Below are 23,027 nucleotides of genomic sequence, written 5' to 3'. Positions count from 1 at the left end.
CGCCTGTAATCCCAGCTACTCGGGAGGCTAAGGTAGGAGAATCACTTGAACCTGGGAGGTGGAGGTTGCAGTGAGCCGAGATTGGGCCACTGCACTCCAGCCTGGGTGACAAAGCAAGACTCTGTCTCAAAAAAAAAAAAAAAAAAAAAAAAATGAAGCAGAAACTGAAAGAAACTACAAGGAGAAAAATCCAACAAATAAAAAATCAGTAAAGATATGGAAGATTTAAAAAATACTATCAACCTACCTGACCTAGCTGACATTTATAGAACACTCCACCCAACAACCACAGAATATAGTCTTTTCAAGTGCACATGGAACATTTACTAAGATGCATCAAATTCTGGGTCATAAAACAAATCTTAATAAATTTAAAAGGATTAAAATCATATGAAGTATATTCTGTGAACACAATGTAACGAAATTAGAAATCAGTAACAAAAGATCTCTGGAAGATCCTCAAAATATTTGAAAACACGACACATCAAAATAACCTATAAGTCAAGAAATCAAAAGGGCAAATTAGAAAGGATTTTGAACTGAAGGTAGAATAAATGAAACAAGATTGGAAAGTGATCGCTTTTTTTTTTTTTTTTTTTTCAGACAGAGTCTCGCTCTGTCGCCCAGGCTGGAGTGCAGTGGCGCAGTCTCGGCTCACTGCAAGCTCTGCCTCCCAGGTTCACGCCATTCTCCTGCCTCAGTCTCCCGAGTAGCTGGGACTATATGCATCCACCACCACGCCCAGCTAATTTTTTTTTTTTAATTTTTAGTACAGATGGGGTTTCACCTTTTTCCAGGATGGTTTCGATCTCCTAACCTTGTTCCATCCGCCTCGGCCTCCCAAAGTGCTGGGATTATAGGCATGAGCCACCACACCTGGCCGTGATCGTTTTTAAGCTAGGCATATTCATTATACTTCTGTATACATTTGAAACTTTCCGTAACAAGCTGAAAAAAGTTAAAAAATCAAAATGGTGCTGTATCAGAAATAACACAATAGAGCTCCTTCCCTTTTTAAATAACACAATAGAGATATTTCTCTCTTCCCCTTTTTAAATCCATGAGTCTCAAATCCATTCTTCCTAAATTTAACCACTATTGGGGAAGCATCTATCCCGATTAATGGCACATTTTCTTTGCTTTCAATCTACCAAAAATTGCCTTGCCCCTCTATCATTTGAGAAGGCAAGAAATTTCAAAAAGAAAACAAAAATGTCTATGTCCTGTAATAACAAAGGTATTTCAGGAAACAAAGAGGAAATACTCACCTTGGACATTGCTACTGAAACAGCCATTCTTTCTCCTCTGGGCTCTACTCTCAGAAAAAGAAAAATGGAATGAGATATTAGGCCTTTCTTGGGGAATATGCTAAATTATAAAATACCCTCTTCCTCCATCCTCTTAATCTCATTTAACATAAAGAAAAGTCAGGAGGAGACTAGAATAAGTCTTCTACCTTCTGTATCAGAAAGAAGGGCCAGGTCACAGCTGTCTTGGGCTTGAATTTATTTCTGTATTCAAAGCTGTACACTGGAGACAGCCCTGCAGTGGGGTGCTTCAGGTTCAGAATTGGGTGGCTGTCTCCTAAAGCACTCCCTCTGAAACTATTCCCACTCCTGGAGCCCCATTATATTTCCAGTGGCCTATTTATTTATTTAGAGAATGAGTTTCACTCTTGTTGTCCAGGCTGGAGTGCAGTGGCTTGATCTTGGCTCACTGCAACCTCCGCCTCCCGGGTTCAAGCAATTCTCCTGCCTCAGCCTCCTAAGTAGCTGGGATTACAGGCATGCGCCACTACGCTCGGCTAATTTTGTATTTTTAGTAGAGGTCATGGTTTCACCATGACCTCAGGTAATCCACCCGCCTCTGCCTCCCAAAGCGCTGGGATTACAGATGTGAGCCACCGCGCACAGCATCCAGTGGCTGTCTTGAAGGTATTATCAGCCCTAAAATTCTCATCCCAAGACCAGGTCTATAACTTGCAAATAACTCCTATTCTTCACTCAGGTGTCCAAATGTCTGACTTCCTTACTTTTTGCCACTTCCCTGCACCCAATCCCCTTAAGGCTATAAGGCAAGAGGACGCAGGGAAGAAGTCGTGAACTCATAACTACATTTCCCAAGGTGAACTGAGGATGGATACAGAAATGAAGCAATACAGGCCATGGATGAAAGGGCAGCCATTGTGGTCAAATCAAAAAGTCCTTAAGTCCTCAGAGCCACATGGGAGGAGCACAGAGCCACATGGGACTCACAATCCATAGGCAGACCTCAGCCCCAAATGAACCCCAGAAATACCAAAAAGAAATTTACTTCTGTACTGGACTAAACTCCCATAAGGTCACAGAATATACAAATGGCCACATAAAGTCACACATAATCACATTTCCACAGTTACACAGCTAGAGGCACAATCACCCAATTATACTATATTGTTAGACGACCATGTCTCAAACAAAATCCCATTAAGTACAAGGCATGTAATTACATCCAAGCACCTTGTCAGAGACACATACCGCCAAAAACACCCTTTCAAAGCTGCAATTTTAGTCTCTTTACACAGTCATGAAAACAGCACACACAACCCCACAGTCACACACAGACAGTCACCCAACCAAGTACGAAATCAGGGAAACACGCGGTAACAAACACCGTGTCACAGCAACACTGTCACACACCTTAAATTTACTGGCAAATCCGTCCCACGATATCAGGTTTACACACAACCTCAAAGTGACACAAGAACATCCAAACACTCTTGTCACAACTGTCACACACTTCATAGTCACAGGCAAACTCCAATTATACACGCGGCACACATAAAATCACAGTCACATAAGTATATCCCAGCCAGGTAAGCAAACAGTCACAAACACCCTGAGTCACAACTCACACTCACACAAATGCTCATACACAAAACCACAGCCACACACGTCCAGTCGTGTATGCGCAGGCAGTCGCCAATGCACAGGCAGGCTGTAGCCTGCACACAAAACCGGAGACACGGCCACACGAGTAACCCCAGCGACGCTTTCTCCGCGCGTGTCCGCTCCGGCATCCCGGACACTCCTACCTTGACAGAGGTGCAGTTCAGGGTCCAAGATCTGGCTCCCGGGTTCCAAGCCCAATTTCGGGTTCGCCAGCCCAGCAGGTGCGGAGCCAAGCTCCTCCACAGACGCGGCCCTCTCCCCACGCGAGGCCTCCAAATCTCGCAAACTAACGGAAATGAAGCTACGCTCCGGGAGCGGTGCCTCTGGGAAATGTAGTCCAGCGCTCCGGACGCGGTGCCTCTGGGAAATGTAGTCCAGCGCTTGGCTGGCCGGCCAGAACGCCAGGAGGCCCGGGCCGCTCACCCCTCGGGGGGCTCGTGGGCTCGGCCTGTGGAACCTGCTTGTCCCGCCTGCAGCGCCCCGGAGGTTTCTGGGAATGCCCGCCCGCTCTCAGTGCGCAGGCGTCAGGCGCTCAGGGCCTGCGAGAGCGAGCTCTGAGTGGTCCCAGGGTCTACCCCTGGCAGGAGAGAGGGTGGGACCCGCCGGCCAGGCAGGTGCGGGGGAGGAGCTGGGGCCGGTGCGGGGACCCGCCGGAACCTCGGATTTGCAGAGGATCCTGTGTGTGCCCTCCCAGGCCCTTGGGGTGTGTGTGCGTGTGTGTGACAATGGGAGATGCCGGGTGGACTGAGAGTCTTTCCGTGGCCGGGTGTGTATGGTTGTGTTTCTGCCTGTGTGTGATTCTTCCTGCTGTGGGGTGTGAGGTGATTTGTACTTTAAGCTACGTAGTAATGGGATTTTATAACTGTGTAGAATCGTCTAACAGAGTAAGACGATTTTACACAGATCTCTATTGTGGTTTGCTTATGAAGGGTATCTGTATGTATATCTGCTTTTTTGTGTGTGGCCGTAATTGAGTAACTGGTGATTTGTGTTATATAAACGTGCTTTCTTTGTGCTTGTATTTCAGTGTCTGTAAGGGTGCCAAGAGCAAATGAGCTGTGTGTGATCGTGTGTGACAGTGAAAATACTATGGCCAAGTTATTTCTTCCTTAAATAGTAATGTAATAATCTGGAAAAGATAATCAATTTATCTGACAAGTAATTTAGACATCATTTTTCTATTGGATCAAATATATGTGTTATCGGGAAGAATCCAAAATTAACGTAGTTTTTTCTTTGTTTTTAGAAAGATTATTTCAAAACCAGTCCTAAGGTAACTGCCTTTTCCTCTGCCACAGCAGGCCAAAAGTAGATATCCATTATTTTCTAATTAGAGGGTAAAGTTTCTCTTATTACTGGGTAAGGTTGAGAGGCCATCAACTAATAAAATAATAAAACGTTATACATAAGAGTGAATTTTAGCACAGTACAGCACCAGTCAGATTTCCCAAATTCTAGGTCAAACACTTGTCCTCATTTTCTGATGAGAAAACCTTGGCCGGCAGAAAGTAACTTAAGGCTGTAGAGTTTGTTGGTAAACCTGAACTTATTTTTACTTACTTCAAGACCTCTTGGCCTTTTATGATTTTTGAATAATCAAAAACTTGTGAACTTCCAGCACAGAGAAGATAGAGTATAATTTCACCACTCCTTCAGAGGGAAAAAAATTAATAAAACTTGGTCTTGCAAGACCACATATCAAATACATTGATCTCTTACCAGTAATGTGACTGGAATAGCAAATTTGGTGACCAGAATTCTTGAGCGAATGAACCTGTGTGTGTGATCAGGCATAGCTATGTGAAATATAGATAATTAAATAGCACTGAGTTAGAGTGGGTCAAAGTCAGGCAAGAATTATGTCCGATTCACATGCACACGTATGTTTATTGCGGCACTATTCACGATAGCAAAGACTTGGAACCAACCCAAATGTCCATCAATGATAGACTGGATTAAGAAAATGTGGCACATATACACCATGGAATACTATGCAGCCATAAAAATGGATGAGTTCATGTCCTTTATAGGGACATGGATAAAGCTGGAAACCATCATTCTTAGCAAACTATCGCAAGGACAGAAAACCAAACACCACATGTTCTCACTCATAGGTGGGAATTGAACAATGAGAACACTTGGACACAGGGTAGGGAACATCACACACTGGGGCCTGTCGGGGAGTGGGGGGCTGGGGGAGGGGTAGCATTAGGAGATATACCTAATGTAAATGATGAGTTAACAGGTGCAGCACACCAACATGGCACATGTATACATATGTAACAAACCTGCACGTTGTGCACATGTACCCTAAAACTTAAAGTATAATAAATAAATAAAAATAAAAATAAAAAAGAATTATGTCCAATTATATACGGGAGATATATACTGGGTTTTTTTTTTTTTTTTTTAGGAGGTGACAGACACATTCTGGTTTCAAATTGAACAGCATGCATTGATCTTGAGCCGCATCTGTGTGATTCTGGGTCACTACTTTTGGCTTTTGAATAGTTACGATGAGTGCTTGCAAGAAAAAGGAAGCTATCACTTAAAAGTAAAAAACAGTTGTTCACCTGAGATGAATAGATTCCATGTGGATGGGCTTCTTGTATATTAAACTTGTGACATTTTATATGTGTTGATATGTGATTTTTTAAAAAAAAGTATAGGCAGCTTTTCAGATTCACAAAGAGGTACTTTAAGCTAAAAAGGTTAAGACCATCAGAAACGTAGACTGCAGGAACTGAGAAGGATTTGTAAGAATATTATGTGATATAATTAGTATAAAAATAGTATATATTTTATAGAGGGATACACACAAAACTCCTGTTAATGGTAACCTTTAGGGAGAGAAGAGAGGATTTAGGGTAAAGGGGGAGAAGTAAATGTCAAAGGGAACTTAAGCATTATAGGTCATTTCTCTCCCTCTCTCTCTGTTTTTGTTTGTTTGTTTGTTTTTGTTTTTGTTTTTGTTTTGAGACAGAGTCTCACTCTGTCGCCCGGGCTGGAGTGCAGTGGTGCGCTCTCAGCTCACTGCAACCTCCGCTTCCCGGGTTCAAGTGATTCTCCTGCCTCAGCCTCCCGAGTAGCTGGGATTACAGGCGCCTGCCACTACGCCCAGCTAATTTTTTGTATTTTTAGTGGAGACAGGGTTTCACCATTTTAGCCAGGCTGGTCTCGAACTCCTGACCTCGTGATTTGCCCACCTTGGCCTCCCAAAGTGCTGGGATGACAGGCATGAGCTACCGCGCCCGGCCTCTCTCTCTCTTTTAGCAAGGTAACATCACTTATATATTTAAAATTTAATTTTAAAATATAAAAGTCAATGGAGACATTGGTTTTGAAGCAAGGAAGTGAGCCAAGGAACCTAAACTGTGGAAGCAAACAAAATCCAGAAAAACTTACACCTTAGGAAGACTGCAGAGAGAAGGGAATAGTAAGGCAACAAGTTTTCATAGGCCTGAGGTGTCTTGTTTGTTTATGAAATGCCAGTTTCATATTTATGTCCTTATGACCCATTTTGACCTTGCTGACCTTTAAGGATTAGTTATCTCTTCAGCCCAGCTACTGGATTCAGCTCCGTTATAGTGTCTGACCCTGGACAGCATTGGTAAGTATGTTCTCTTTCCTGGCACTATGGATTATTTTCTTTGAAAGTCTTTGTTGATGTTGGCAAATGATTTTGAACTTCTTCCAATAGATTAGGTTTATGCCAGTACGTATGAGTCCAGCATTTAATCAGCAATCCCAAGAAAGTATCTGAGGCACTCTGATATAATTATTTTTCCCTAAGTGTTTATTTTGAAAAATGTTAAAGCTACAGGAAAATTAAAAGAATAGCTTAATGATTTGCACTGTGTATCCTTTACTTAGATTCACCAGTTTTTAACATTTTGGACCATTTGCTTAATCTCTGTCTGCATGTATTTACATATTTTTGTTTATTTTTTGTTCACCATTTATGGGTAAGCTGCAGATATTATATATTTCACCATTAAGGATTTCAGCACGCATCTCAAAGAACAAGGTTGTTCTACTGCATAACCTCAATATCATGAATATACGTATAAATTTTAACAATGATTCATAATCTTATCTAATATATAGTCCACATTTAAATTGCCCTAGTGTTTCCCAAATGTCTGATATGTGTATTTAAAATATCCATCCTGGTCCCAATTAAGGTCACACATTACAGTAGGTGGGCCTATCTTTTTAATTTCTTTAATCTAGAACAGCATTCCCCCAGCCTGTTTTTGTATTTCATGACACTTTTTAAGAGTTGAAGGGTCCAGAATATTTGTCTTGTAGAATGCCTAACATTCTGGATTTGTTTGATTGCTCTGTCATAATTAGGTTAAGTTTAAATATATTTGGCAAGAAAACTATGAATGCTGGTGTGTTCTTCCTATTGCATCATATTAAGTGACACATAATTTCAGTTTGATCCATTACCAGTGATACTAAATTTTATTACTTTGGTTCAAGGAGATGTGTACCTGATTTCTCCATGGTAAATAAATACCTTTTTTTCTTTGAGGCTAAGAAGTAATCTGATGGGGATATTTTGAAACCATTTCCCAAATAGCCTTTTACCTGATGGTTTTAATAATCATTAATTATTCTTGTCTAAATCAGTTATTAAGTTAGGAGTTGCAAAATGGTGATTTTTAATTTTACCATTCCTTCTTGTATATAAAAGAGCTTTGCCTTTCCACCCTTTCCCTCTATACCTCTTTATTTTTTCTCTTTTGAATATCACTATGGCTCATGGATTTTTATTTTTTGTCCAAAGTACTTTAGCATGTTATCATCCTCTGTGTTGCTCAAATTGTTCCAAATTGGCCTGTAAGAACCCCTGACGCTGGTGCCTGTGTCCCCATGTCTTTGAGCACTTCCTTACTTTTTGACACAGGTATTTCTTTTTTTTCCTTTTTCTTTCTTTCTTTTCTTTTTTTTTTTTTTTTTCTTTTTTCAGACAGAGTCTCGCTCTATCGCCAAGACTGGAGTACAGTGGCATGATCTCGGCTCGGCTCACTGCAACCTCCACCTCCCGGGTCAGGCAATTCTCCTGTCTCAGCCTCCCAAGTAGCTGGGATTAGAGGCACCTGTCACCATGCCCAGCTAATTTTTTATATTTTTAGTAGAGACAGGGTTTCACCATGTTGGCCAGGCTGGTCTCAAACTCCTGATCTCAAGTGATCCACCCACCTAGGCCTCCCAAAGTGTTGGGATTACAGGTGTGAACCACCACGCCCAACCTGGCACAGATATTTGGTACTTATATTGTGCATTCCCTGTCCCAGACTTGGAATTAGCCACTTTGTGAGGAGAATTTTTGAGATGATCTTTTCAATCTATATTCTCAAGAAAGAAATAGTTAAGTAATTTATAGTACACAGGGAGCAGAATGTTATGCAGCCAATAAATTTAGGATTATAAATTTTAAATTAACAAAATGAATCTTAAAATTTTACACAGTATTATGTCAGTGACATTTTTCTTCTTTAAAGAGATGGGGTCTCGCTCTGTCACCCAGGCTGGAGTGCAGTGGTGTAATCATGGCTCATGGTAAACTTGAACTCCTAGGGTCAAGTCAACCTCCCTCAGCCTCCCAAAGTACTGGGATTATAAGCATGAGCCACCCTGGCCAGCCCTAGGAAAAGAAAACTTTTAAAACCGCCAGTGGTGTCACAATCAAAAGATAAACACATATCTTTTCAAATGCCATTAAATATTTGTACAGTCATATCAAAAACGTCACTTACTACATACTATTTTGTAATCTGTTTTTTCATGTTTTAAAACACAAAATATTGCAATAAAATGCATATACCTTTTAAATGTTCATAATATTTAAAAAGACATCATTAGTATTTTGAAATAATGACGGAAAACATTTTGAATATTACAAAATTAAAATTTGTTAATATGATGTATTTTAATTGGAACATATTAAAGATTACATAGTGTCTATTGATCATCATAATCCTTTTTAACCATTCTACTGTTGTTGGATTGAGAATCCTGAAATATATATGAATAGTTCCTCATTCACAATGGCCATCTATGTCATGAATCTTGACCCTGGCTTTGTGTGATTAACAATTTTTCATTGCAGTGGCCAGTGACCTTCAAGACTTTTCCTAAAAGGAGTAGAGATAACTGAATTCAGAGAGATTATTTACAGATTTTATATTGGAAACTAGAAGAATCTATCTGGCTAGGGAAGGACATCTTCTCCCCCAAATTAAAATTTACAATCTGGAGTATCTTCTTCCTTTGTGAATCCTGTGGATTCTGTGTGCTTGCCTGAATTTTTGTCCCTTGTTCTCAGAAAATAATTAGAGCTTTGCAGAATCGTGTGGAGGCAACTCTGATTGTAGCTTTCTTTAGCCCTTCCTAGGATGGCCTTGCTTCCCTGACAACCATGGAAATGGGTCTTAATTCCACAGCCAGCGTCTGACCAATTTCTTATCTTTTACGATATGCAAGATGGTTTCTAAGTTTTTAAGCCCATTATAATTTCCTTATCAGATAATGGGAAAGACAGACATGGTTAAAAAAGAAATGAAAGAGTCTTGGTGAGGGAGGAGGAATCAGGTAGAATGAAACCGTTGGTTTTTCAAGCCCAGTTTTACAGTCAACAGAAATCATATTTTACAATGTTATTCGAGTATTTGCCTTAGAGGCTCCAGTCCATTGGAGGAAATTGAGTCTACTTTATTATGACCTACCAAAAGAATTTAACCTTCACCCTCTCTTTTAATTAAATTCATATGTTTCAAAGATAGTTTCTATTAAATATAGAGTAGATACAAAATAATATTTATGAAGTATATGTATTTTTTTAATTCTCAATACAGCAAAAATCTGTGTACCAACTACCTTTTTTAAGAAAGAAAATATTTATTTATTGTTTGAGATGGAGTCTCACTCTGTTGCCCAGGCTGGAGTGCAGTGGCAGGATCTCAGCTCACTGCAACCTCCGCCTCTTGGGTTCAAGCGATTCTCCTGCCTCAGCCTCCTGAGTAGCTGGGACTACAGGTGCGCACCACCATGCCCAGCTAATTTTTGTATTTTTAGTAGAGATGGGGTTTCACCTTGTTGGCCAGGCTGGTATCGAATTCCTGACCTCAGGTGATCCATCTGCCTCGGCCTCCCAAAGTGTTGAGATTACAGGCGTGAGCCACCACGCCCAGCCAAAAGAAAATATTAACTACTAACTTTGAAGACTCCTAGACATCTATTCCCATTTCTATCCCCTTTTCCTTCAGACATAACAATTATCCTGAGATTTATGTTTATAATTCTCTTGCTTTTCTTTATAGTTTCAGCTACTTACTCCAAAACTATGTTGTTTATGGATGTTTTTGAGTTTTATATAACTATTTCATATATCATTCTGTGACTCGCTTTTTTGTCAACATTATGTTCCTGAGATTAAGTAGTGTAGCTATAATCCATTCATTTTTATGGTACAGTATTCCATTGCTTGACTATATTACAGTTTTTAAAATCCATTCTCAGTTGATAGAAATGTGAGTTGCTTCAAAGTTTGAATTTATAGTTCTATTACGAACATTCTTGTACATGTTTACTGATGGACATGCAGAGGCTGTTCTAGGGCAAGGGTCATCAAACTTTCTTGTGCAAAGGGACATATAGGAAATATTTTAGGCTTTGCGGGCCATACAGTTTCTGTCACAACTACTCAACTCTGCCATTGTATCATGAAATCACAGCCATAGACAATATGTAAAAGAACGAGTGTGTTCTAGTGAAACTTTATGCCAAGGCAGGATCTAGCCTGTGGGCCATAGTTTGCTAAGCCCTGTTCTAGGATATATATGAAGAATATATTACTGAACACAGAGTACATATACCATGCAAATATTCTCAACTTTACTAGGCAATATGCAATATTTTCCAAAGGGGATTTTCCAATGTATACTCTTTACTAACATTTGAAATGGTCAGAATTTTAAGTTCAGGTGATTCTGGTAGATGTATATGCAGTAGAATCTCATTTTGGTTTTAATTTGCATTTCTCTGCTTACTAATAAGGTTAAGATTTTAAAGACTTGTTTATTGGCCCTTCCTCTTCTGTGAAATGCCTACTGAAACCCTTTGCTCAATTTCTTTGGGTTGTCTTTTTATTATTATAGGACTTTGTAAAAATATTTCGGATGTTTATTCTGTATCAACTATATGTGTTGAAAATATCCCAGTTTATAGCTTGTCTTTGTTTACAATAGGGATCTTTTAACAAATAGAAATTCTCTGTTTTAATGTCAGATTTATGAATTTTTTTCTCTATGGCTTGTACTTTCTTGCATTTTAAGAAATCCTTCTCTATCAAAGTCATAAATTTAGCTTCATATATTATCTTCTTAAAGGTTTATAGTTTTGCCTTTCACAATTTTTTTAATAAAATCTCTTAGAATTCATCTCTGTAGTAAGTTAAAGGAGAGATACAATTTCTGTGTTATGTATGTGTGCATATACCAGTTGTCCCAGAATATGCAAAGACCATCTTTTTCACTTATCAGTAGTCATAAATTGGATTATTATATGTGTATGGGACATACAACACATATGTATGTGTCACATATGTTGGGAATTCATTATTCAATTATATTGGTCAATTTGTTCCCTGTGCTATTTCCATGCTCTAGCAGTTTTATAATAATTTTTGGGATATAACACAAAAATCTATTTGAGACTTTATTAATCCTCTCCATAATATAACTATTTTTCTATTTCTTGTATTTTTTTGGTCTTTATTATTTCCTTGCTTTCACTTTCCTTGGATTTATTCTGCCATTGTTTTGTCACATTTTTAAGCTGGATGCTAGATATTATCAATTTTTACACTTCTAATATAAACTGGTAAGGTTATAACTTTTCCTCCAGGTCCAACTTTAGCTGCATCCTACAGAATTTTATATACAGTCAGTTTCCAACTTACAATGGTTCTATGATTTTTTTAACTTTATGATGGTGTAAAAGCCATATGGATTCAGTAGAAACGTATTTCAAATATCCATACGACAATACTGTTTTTCACTTTTAGTTCAGTATTCAATAAATTAACATTCAGCACTTAATTATAAAATAGGGTTTGTGTTAGATGATTTCATCTAACTGGTAGGTAATATAAGTGTTCTGATCATGTTTAAAGTAGGTTATGCTAAGCTGTGATGCTTGGTAGGTTAGGTAAAAGCATTTTTGACTTAATGATATTTTCAACTTGTGATGGGTTTATTAGGGCATAACCCCATTGAGTCCAGGAGCATCAGTATATTAAGTAGTAATCTCATCATTCAGTTTTAAATACTTTTAAATTTCTACTATGATTTCTTTTAACCATAAATAATTTAGAATTATATTTCTTAACTATATAGGTCTTTCTAATTTTCCTTTGATGACATATATCAAACATAGCTACTTTTGTGGGCAGTGAAAGTACGGTATATAAAACTAGTCCTTTGAAAGTTTTCGAGATTTGCCCGATAGACTAATACATGTCTAAGTTTTCTGAATATTCAGTGTGTCTTTGATGAGAATTTGTCTTTTGCAGCTATTGTGTATAATAGTAACTGTTTTAAAAATACATAGCCATTAAATAAAGTTGTAATTTTTGTTGAAATCTATAATCTTACTGATTGTATCTCTTTTATCTATCATTTACTAAAAGAACTATGTACAATATCTCGCCATATCTGTAAGGTTATTTTTCCTTGTAGTTTCATTAATTTTTGGTTTATAGTGTGTATTTTTAGTAACTTAAGCTTGCAATTTTTATATCTTCATGGAAAATTGAACATTTCATCATGATGCAGTTAGTGATCACTTTATAATAATGCTCTTAGTCTGTTTTATCTGACACTAATATCGCGACACTAGCTTTCATTTGATTAGTATTTTCCAAATGTTTTTTCTGTTCTTCATTTTCAGTCTTTCTATATGCTTCCCTTAATATACTTCTTGAAAACAGATTTTAGTTACATTTTACTTATTTATCCAATTAGAGATGTACTGGCATATTTTTATTTATTTATTTATTTATTTATTTATTTATTTTGAGACAGCATTTCACTCTTGTTGCCCAGGCTGGAGTGCAATGGCACAATCTTGGCTCACCACAACCTCTGCCTCCTGGGTTCAAGCGATTCTCCTGCCTCAGCCTCCCGAGTAGCTGGGATTACAGGAGTCCACCATCACGCCTAGCTAATTTTTGTATTTTTAGTAGAGACAGGGTTTCTCCACGTTGTTCAGGCTGGTCTTGAACTGCCGACCTCAGGTGATCCGCCCGCCTCAGCCTCCCAAAGTGCTGGGATTACAGGCATGAGCCACCGCGCCCGGCCATTTGTATTTATTTCTATGATTTTATTTTGTGATGTGATGTATATGTAACTTTAATGTTTCATTTCTTTCCTTTATTCTTTCTTCAGATTGGTTCCCCCTCCCCAACCTTTTCTGCTACTCTTTGGGGTAATATGCATTCTATTTATATTATTTTAGTACTTTTGCAAAATATTTAACAGGACATACTTAAGTTATCAATGTGTGAACAAAACATTTTTCCTGCCCAGCAAAATAATGATGTTAGAATACTTTAGCACCAAGCATTGTTTCTACCAACCTACATGCTATCTTTGTGGTATAATCTGGTTATATATCTATATGTGTGTGTGTGTGTGTGTGTGTAAGTGTATATATATATACACACACACACTAATATATATTTTAAAAATACCACAGCAATAGCTTATAAGTTGGTAGAAGTGATTAGCGTTGAAGTATGCCAATGTGATTGGCAGGAAATAAAAATACTATTTAGACTTTGATAACTTAAGTATATCCTGCTAAATTATATTGTAAACATAAGCACCAAAATAATGTACACACACATATGGAGACATTATTATGTTTTATGAGCTGAGTGTTTGATTACACACCAGTTTACTGCTTTCTTTGCTCACCTCTCCTTCTTGCATCACTTTTCTTCTACCTGAAGTGCATCTATCACAGTTTTCTTCAGTGAGGATGTATTGTTGAAAACTTCTGTCTTTATTTGTCTAAAAACTTCTAATTCTTGAAAGATATTTTTGCTGAATGTAGAATTATAAGTTGATAGTTTTGTATTTTCACCATTTTATGAAAATTTCCAAACATGTAGAAATTAAAAGAATTGTACAAAAATACCCATACATTCGCTATCTAAGTACTATAATGAATATCATGCTGTATTTGCTTTACCAAATAACTAGCCTTGTATCCAGCCCTGTATTCATCCATAAGGATGAATTGATCCATTTTTTGTTGTATTTCAAAGTTAGTTGTAGACATCGTATACTTTACCCCTAAATACTTTAGCATGCATACCACTAACTAAAGTTCAATATCTAGTTACAGCTTTTTAGGTAAAATGTACATACAGTAAAATTGTGTAATCTTAAATTTACCATTTGAAGAATTTTGACAGATTCAAATACTTGTGCAAACCAAAATCCTGTCAAAGTGAAGAAAAATACCATCACCCTAGAAAGTTCCTTCATGCTCCTTCCTAGTCATTTCCCACTCTATATCCAGAAGCAACTGCCATTCTGATATTTTCCCATTGTAGATTAATTTTTGTCTCTTCTAGAACTTCGTATAATTGGGATTGAAATATGTGTTTTTTGTATGTAAGGCTTCTTTCACTCAGTATAATGTTTTAAAAATGTATCCATGTTGTATGTGTGGGTGTTTGTGGTATACTCAATAGTTCTTATTGCTGAGTTGTATTCCACTCTATGACTGTATCACAGTTTATTCATATTCTTGTTGAACTTTTGTGCTATTTCCAAGTTTTTGGCTATTATGAATAATAGTGCCATAAACATTCTTGGACATGTCTGTTTATGAACGTCTGTTTTCATTTCTCTGGGGTAACACCTAGGAATGGAATTGTTCAGACACAGTGTATAGGTGTATGTTCAGTTTTATAAGAAACTGTCACACCATACCCAAAGGGATTGCACCATTTTACACTCCCATTAACAAAGTATGAGAGTTTCAGTCTCCCTACCTCTTTGCCAACATTTGGTGCTGTCTTTCTGGCTATATATCTCATTACTGTCCCACAGTATTTTTAATTTACATTTTTCTAATGACTAATGATGTTGATCACTTTTTATGTACTTATTGGCAAAACATCTTTCTTTGTGAAGTATCTGGTCAAAATTTTTGCCCATCTTTAATTGGTTTGTTCATCTTTTTATTGTTGAGTTATAGAAGTTCTTTTTTTTTTTTGAGACAGACTCTTGCTATGTCACCCAGGCTGGAGTGCAATCTCGGCTCACTGCAACCTCTGCCTCCCGGGTTAAAGCAATTATCCTGTCTCAGCCTCCTGAGTAGCTGGGACTACAGGCGCATGCCACTATGCCCAGCTAATTTTTGTATTTTTAGTAGAGACGGGATTTCACCATATTGGTCAGGCTGGTCTCGAACTCCTGACCTCAGGTGATCCACCCGCCGCAGCCTCCCAAAGTGCTGGGATTACAGGCGTGAGCCGCCGCGCCTGGCCGAGTTATAAAAGTTCTTAGTCATATTTTTAACAGTGTCTTTTGATGAGTAAGAAAAAAAGTGCTGGGATTACAGGCGTGAGCCACCGCGCCTGGCCGAGTTATAAAAGTTCTTAGTCATATTTTTAACAGTGTCTTTTGATGAGTAAGAAAAACATTTTTGATAACATTTGTCAATTCTTTTTCTTTTGCGGTTTTGCTTTCTGTGACTTAACAAATTGTCTACTGCCAGGTTGGAAATATGTTTACATATTTATTCTTTCTAGAAGCCTTAGAGTTGTAGCTTTTTATATTAGTTCTAGGATTTATATTAATTTTTGTTCATGGTGGCAGGTAGGGGTTGAAGTTCATTTATTTCTTTTTCTGTATGGATATCAAGTTGTTCTAGTGCCATTTATTGAAAATGCAAATGGTATTTTCAACAGTGGAGGTCTTTGGCACCTTTATTGAAAATTAAGTGACCACTGTACCAGTATTTTCTTGTATCAAATTACCACAAATTTAGTGACTTAAAACAACACAAATTTATTAGCTTTTAGTTCTGTAGGTCAAGAAGTTCAGACCTCACTGAACTAAATTTAAAGTGGCAGCAATGCTGCATTATTTTCTAGAGGCTCTAGGGAGAATCTGCTTCCTACTCATTTAGGTTAATAGGCAGAATTCAGTTTCTTGCATCTGTAAGTCCAATGTCTCCATTTGCTTGCTGGCTGTAAGCCAAGGGCCATTCCCAGCTTCAAGAGGCTGCCACATTCCTTGGCTCACGGCCCCCTTCCTCCATCTCAAAAGCCAGCAATAGAGGGTCAAGTCCTTCAAACATTGCATCTCTCTGATCCAGCTGGGAAAGTGTTGGGAAAAAGCTGAGTGTTAGGAGAAGCTGAAGCAGGGCTTGCATGTCTGACATAATGTAAAAGAGTCTTGGAACATATCCGGGGTCCAGGGTCTAAAACCCCTTGTGGCCTTTGGAACACCAAGCTCTATGCTAAAGGGTGGAAGCCTACCCTGATGCACCATAATATAAGCCCAGGGCATAAAATCCCTTGTGGCTTGGATAGAATCCAGGGCTCATGGCTCTGGAATGTGTCTAGACTTGCTGGCTCCTTGCTCCTTGCTCTCCCAGGATTGACTGTATCTTGAGTTAAAAGAATCTGCTCTCCATTATCTCAAGTAGAGCAAATGCTAAACCATCACAGCTGTAAATCATGTACTTAATGCAATGTGCCCTTTTGACCTCCACATTCTCACCACCTGTTTCTTTGTTGGATTACCAATAAATAGCATGGGCTCCCAGAGCTCGGGCCTTCGCAGCCTCTACGATTGTGATGGCCCCCTGGGTCCGGTCCCACTTTTCTCTCTCAAACTGTCTTTTTCTCAATCCTTTGACTCCGCCGGACTTTGTCACCCCCATGACCTGGTGTTGGGTCTGATCACCCCAACAGGAAAGATTCTTCATTTTCCCTTCTCTTCCTAATACTGTAATCCTAAATCCATTAGGGGCTGAGCAAGCTAGGCATACATGCCAGTGCAGTTACTTAGGCCTAAAGCACTGCACTGTAGCTTGAGCACAATGAGGAGGTATCTATCCAGGGAGAGTATGGCGGCAGTAATGGGATAGTGGCTTCTTCTAGGGGGGACTGATCAAATATGTTTCATATACATAAATGCACACATAAAATATATATTTTACTACTATTATTATTTCCTCTGATAAAAATCAGCGTTCTTTGAAGAAATGATTGATTCCAGTGTTGGGCACAGCAAATACAAGATGAGCCTGGAACATCTTTTATATGTGTAAGTAAGGGGCGCTCAAAGAATGATAGGAACCTGTTAAAGGCCGCAAAACCCACACAGGAGGGGCTCCCACTTGCCAAATCTGGAGCAAACTGGTCATTAAAATAAGTAATAATAGATTACAAACCTCTGAATGAAACAGGAAATCACAAGTCTATACTGACATAAATTAATAAATTGAAAGTTTGATGAAGAATGGTGTGTTTACATAGTCTCAGAGTACCTCCCCATAAAATCTTTACTAATTACAAAGGAAAAAAAGAGTAATTTTACAGTAGAGAAGCCTGGCTGGTATATCTTAGTGATTAAGATGTAATACTCTTTCATCAAGGAGTATTACCAGTAATAGGACAGAGTGTCATCATGTGCCCCTGATAGGAGCATGCATCACTTTTGTGGCATTCTTTCTACAACTCGGAACCTTATCATGAGGAAACATCAGAGAAAACCAAATTGGAAGGAAATTCTTCAGACTGGCTTATAATAATAAAAAGTGTCAAGGTTATAAAAGGGCAAGACTGAGAAACTGTATCAGACTAAAGGAGATTAAAGAGACATGACATCTAAAGGCAATGCATGATTCTAAATTTGTTCCTTTCATGCTATCCAGTTAATGGCACAATTGGCAACACTTGAATCTGATATCGATGGTCATAACAAATAAATGTTAATTTCTTTATTTTGGTAATTGGATTGTGGTTATGTAGGTAGGGGCATGTCCTTTTTGTAGGAAATACACAGCATTTTGAGGGGTGTTGTGGGATCTTTAAGGAATTAGAGCGACTGATGGGGTTCAGGAGGATATGATATTTATTAATTATTTAACTGCACAGTCGGATTAACATCTAAAGGACTGAGCCCTGAACAAAGAGTTAAATTACCTTTTAGGCATTTCGTCGGGTGGGGGTAGGCGGGGGAGGGGGTAGATCTATGCAGGGGGAAGCATACTACAGAAGCGAGAAACAAAGGCACTTATTCAAGTGAGACATGCATTACATCATTTCTTACTTTTCAAGGAAAAACATGTTTTGCGACTTGAGTTTATCTGTCTAGTGACCTTGCAGCTGCACAGCTAGGGAAACCGGGTCTTCACAATGCCTGGGAAAGGGAGAGATAAAGCTCACTAGCCACAGAAAAACAGGCAGTTAATTTTTTAAAGGACTCCAGCTCTTTCTGTTTCTCAGGGGGAATTGGGTTTTCTCACATACAACTGAGTTTTTGCTTACACACTCTTTAATTTCTTTTAATTCCTATTTCAGGGGTGATGTAGCATTAGGTCAACAATTTACTTTCAAATGGTTCAGTAACAAGAAAGTTCCTTGTGCTATACTTGCAACTTTCTGTAAGTTTGTGATTGGATGGATGGATGGATGGATAGATCGAAGAATGAAGTATGCAGCTAGCTTAAAAATATCTTCTGAATTATACTTTTAATTTAGAAATAATGTTTAAAAATCCATATTGAAGCTCCATAGGATTTCGTCAGTCATGCTTGTACATATTGGTGCCTGCAAACAGTGTAGTTATTCTTGGCTTTTTGATAGACTTTAAGATTATTTCCCCACAAAGTTCCTCCAGATGATCTTAACTAACTGGAGATTCCTAGTCTGCCTTTCCTAGAGCTGCTAAGCAAGTGGGGTTTTTCATGGCTTATTTTTTCACCCATCCCCTACCTTGGCCATCTCAGGATTCTGCTGTCTCCCAGGAAGAAGAAATGATGAAGTCCTACGTGAGTTTTAAATGATGTATTTATTTTATTATCTTATTCTATAAGGCAGGAAAAGTAGATAACAATAATCTCAACAAAAGATGGAAAACCCTAAGTGGATCAAAATTAGGAAAACATAAGTGATTAAGCAGAAACTTTCAATTAGAAATATACAGAAATAAGTTCATTAAGAATTAAGCTTCAAATTTGAATCTGGCCTTCATAGGAAAAACAAATTAGGACATAAAACTAAAATTAACAAAATTCATTATATAGTTTGCACTGTCTTTCATAAAAAAGCCTATTAATTTCTCAGAGGAAAATAAAAGATTTTCATGGACACGAAGTAAAATACTTTGGCAAAGTTTTAAACTTGTGGTCCACAGCCCTCTCCATATCTTCTTTACTCTGGTCTCAAAAAATGAGATGTTCCTCCTCTTAAATATAATGTCTTTTCTGTTTTTCATCCCATCTTTCCTATGACTTCTAGAACCCTTCCCCACTAGTTAATACTTACACTTAAATATATTACACAGTTCTTTCTTTACTGCCTCATTCCCCTTTACTTACATGATTCTCCACATCTGAGGAGAAAACAAACACACAACTATTCTGTCCATGTGTCCAGTTAGTTACTTCTAACAGTGTAGAGGTTAAAAGCAAATATTTTAGAGGTTATAAGATGTAGATTTCAATTCTCATTCCACTACTTTCTGTGTGACATGAGCAAATTATAGTTACTGAAATTGTCAGTTCCTCAGTTTTATGACCTAAAAGTGAGGCTAAATACATAGATGAAAGTTTTTTGAGAATTAAAGAGTTGTTAAGTTGCTCAGAGCAATGATTGTCACCACTAAACGCTGAATTAACGTTTGCCTCATTTCTTCCTCAGAAACTTATGACTCAAGTCTTGGTGATTTCCGTCTCATCTTACGTGTATTGTTTCTGTAAGAAAGTCCTCAAAATATGGGACATGTGGATGCCTCAATTTCTTATTTCTATCCCAAATTAAGATATTTTCCCTTATTTTTACATTCCTTTGAAAAATAAGTTTTTAAAATTGGTTTTATGAGAGGCAAAGTTAAAATCTGCTCATCACGGCTCTTTTATAAAAAGACATCTTAAATATTTTCCTTGGCTTCATCATATTGTTTTCTCATGATGCTAATTATAATTATCACTTAAAAACAATTTTCCACTTATGAATTCTTTTCTTTGCTTGTTTCTTAACTGGTACTTGTCCCCAAAACCTGCTTGATATCCTGTTCCGCATAGCATCAGTGAATTATCACACCACACTGCAATGGCTACAATGGTTTCAGTCATCATTGTACACTGATAAATATCAAATTACTCATTTGCAATACAATCCCTACTTGAGCTCCTGAAAAGCATATATAACAGTCTGATGGATATCTTTACCCAGTTACTCTATAGAAGACATGAATTTTACATGTCCAAAATTTTATTCTTCTCTTACTTTTACCACCTTCTGGTAAAAGTGCAGGACACGTGCAAACAGGGAAAGCGGCAAATCCAAAGTAGAGCCAGTGTGACCACACGTGGCACTGGTGTATTCAAGAGCAGATGCTGTGAATGTGTGTCTTTCATAAAAGATGGCGAAACAAACAATGGTGTCTAGGCATGTTCCGGAGGAAGGGGTGCACAGGTGACCTTTCCATCGATGCCAACGAAAATCATAGAACACCTGGGAACCAGGAGGGGGCCTGTGCGTGAGTCCAAGCCACAATTTGAAATGCCTGCTGGAGGAGCAAAGAGGTTCCTGCAAAGTTTACCCCACCCTCAACCCTCCACCGCCCAGGTAGCCCTGACGCAACCTCCCCTGCACCCAGCCCCAGCCCAGTCCCGTTGGTTCCCTGACATTCATTACAGCCAAAAGATTCAGGGAGGCAGTCCACACCGGAGCGGAGGAGAGGATGTCCCTCAAGAATGAGACAGGAAGTGCAGAGGAAATGCGACAGCGCCTGTCCTAGAAGACAAGGCCAGTCACGGTCGCCTACCGCTCATTCTAGGCCATCCCCCCAACACATGAGGTGAAAAGTGGAGACCAAGGTAGCTTCCCTGTCTGAGACACGTATGGGAGCCAAGAGCTCCAGGATCATCAAACCTACCCAATCAAGCAGAAACAGGTTTGGAGAGAGAAACAATCAGAACATGGATCTCCACGAAGTTTCTCCCCGATGGACTGGGAAGTGATCTTTGTTGAAGACATTCAGCCAGACCAAGAAGCATCTAGGCCCCTCAGAAACAGAAGAGACAGAGCAAGAGGGAGGCCAGAGCAGAGGCCAGAGCCCAGGCAGGATACAGCACAGTGCCACCGCCACGGGCTGAGGGGAGGAGTGCCAAACGGGTGACTTGTCCAGAGAGGCCAGCATTCCAGTGACAGGGATCCTTGCCGTGTCCCCATCCCAGCTTCTTCTTTAAGATTGTATCGTGGTGTGGCTTCGTTTCTCAGAGAAGAGACGCGAGGAGATACAACCATCTCCTTTGTGGTCGGTCTACTTCCCTCCTTTAGGACAATGAGCTCCTGGGAGGCTTTTGTCCTTGCCTGGAGTGTGGTCATCTTGATTCTAGAAAATAGACCACTCAGGATGGGGATGAGATTTCAGTTGCTCTGGGACCGACGCATCTCCTGAGGTGGTGGAGGCCTTCAAAAACCCGAAGTGGAACCGCCGCGAAAACGAGACAACCAGCCACGTGACCCAGGCAGACGCAGAAAAAGGCTCGCCAACGACAGGCCGACATACAAGAAATCCCTTTTTGGCGCAGGGGGCATATACGTCCCAACACACACACGCTCATGGGCACACACACATACAGACAGAGGGAGAGAGAGAAACAGAAAGTGAGAGACAGAGAGAGAAAAGAGAATGGGACACAGACAGACACACATACACATACGCACACACACAGAGAGATAGAGAGAGAGAGAGAGAGAGAGAGAGAGAGAGAGAGAGAGAGAGAGACAGAGACAGAGACAGAGCAGTGGCATAGAAACAGAAATGCCAGGCAACCCCTGAGGCTGCGGGGTTCTGCTCTCCGCAAGAACGACCCTCAGGTGAGAGGGCGGCCCACGAGCACACAGGCAGACCTGTCCTCGAGATCACGGCGGGCACGACTTTTGCGGAGACTCACCCTAACACGTCCGGGCAGGCCTGAGCCTGGGATGCCGCGCCGCTTCCTCCAGACTCCGCCTGTGGTTTCGTCATCCTCGACAGCTCTGTGCGACTCGTGGCATCCGGAGACGTTCCTGTCGACCCCGTGGAGAGGTCAGGCCGGAGCCTCGGAGCCCCGACAGCCAAGCACTGCCACGGAGGGCTCCTGCTTTGCCAAGCCTCAGGGACTGGTTTCTAAGACAACGGTGAGAATCCGCTAGCGCCTCGCGCATGCGCATTGGCGGGGTTGACTCGCGCTCCGCTCCTGGAAGTCAGGCTGCGGCCCCTTGAAACAATGGCGGCGGCGCGGCTGCGCTAAGGCAGGGAAGCTCCTGCTGCAGCCGCGGCGGCGGCTGGATCCGGGGTCCAGTAGAGGGCGGCGTGGGAGAGGGGGCCACGGGCGTCCCAGGGCCAAACCCCCAGGAGTCCTGTCTTCAGGGCCTCCTTGAGTCGACTTCCACCGGTGGAGGGGGAGCTTCAGGGCGCCTGCTGGGCTCTCAGGACTCCTCTTCAGATCCGATTTTGGATCCCACTGGGTGAGCAGGGATGGGCTCAGGCGGGAGGCATGTGGTGAGGCAGGCAGGGCCTCGCTGCAGCACAGGATGATCTCTTGGGCCTCAAGGCGTGGTATCAGCTGAAAATTCGCTGACCCATGAGCCCTCTGCCTCCCTTCTCCCTTGGAGGAGCTGTGGGCTGCCCCGCTTCGCAAAGCCGTGGGGCTGCTGCAAGCCAACACTACTTTCCAGGAGATGTGGAAACAGGGATAGGGCGAGTCCGAGGTAGAGCCAATGAGACCACACGTGGCACTGGCTTCCCTAAGAGCAGATTGGGTGAGTGTGCATTACCGAGG

General features: G+C 40.1%; 1 protein-coding gene and 1 long non-coding RNA gene across 6 annotated transcripts in view; one reads left to right on the top strand and one right to left on the bottom strand.

The window, feature by feature from the left end:
• ZNF420 (zinc finger protein 420) overlaps window positions 1-5,327 on the bottom strand; it is a 56,462-nt gene extending 51,135 nt beyond the window's left edge. The window contains exons 1-2 of one of the 5 annotated variants that reach the window (XM_034946708.4): window positions 3,074-5,327; window positions 1,269-1,312 (exon numbers count right to left, since the gene is read on the bottom strand). The gene's annotated coding sequence lies outside the window, so the exon portion shown is untranslated. The remainder of the gene's footprint in view (window positions 1-1,268; window positions 1,313-3,073) is intronic. The other 4 variants (XM_008960822.6, XM_034946706.3, XM_057300541.2 and 1 more) reach the window with 4 other exon arrangements.
• Window positions 3,407-14,834, top strand: LOC117977108 (uncharacterized). Its single transcript, XR_004668073.4, has 2 exons — window positions 3,407-3,544; window positions 5,344-14,834. It is a non-coding gene; the product is annotated as an uncharacterized LOC117977108 (long non-coding RNA).
• The last annotated feature ends 8,193 nt before the right edge of the window (window positions 14,835-23,027 follow it).

The sequence above is a fragment of the Pan paniscus genome, chromosome 20 (assembly GCF_029289425.2).
Source record: "Pan paniscus chromosome 20, NHGRI_mPanPan1-v2.0_pri, whole genome shotgun sequence".
In the NCBI taxonomy this organism is placed as follows: Eukaryota; Metazoa; Chordata; class Mammalia; order Primates; family Hominidae; genus Pan; species Pan paniscus.
Note: the sequence above shows the minus strand (reverse complement) of the source record. Positions and strands in the feature narration are given on the sequence as shown.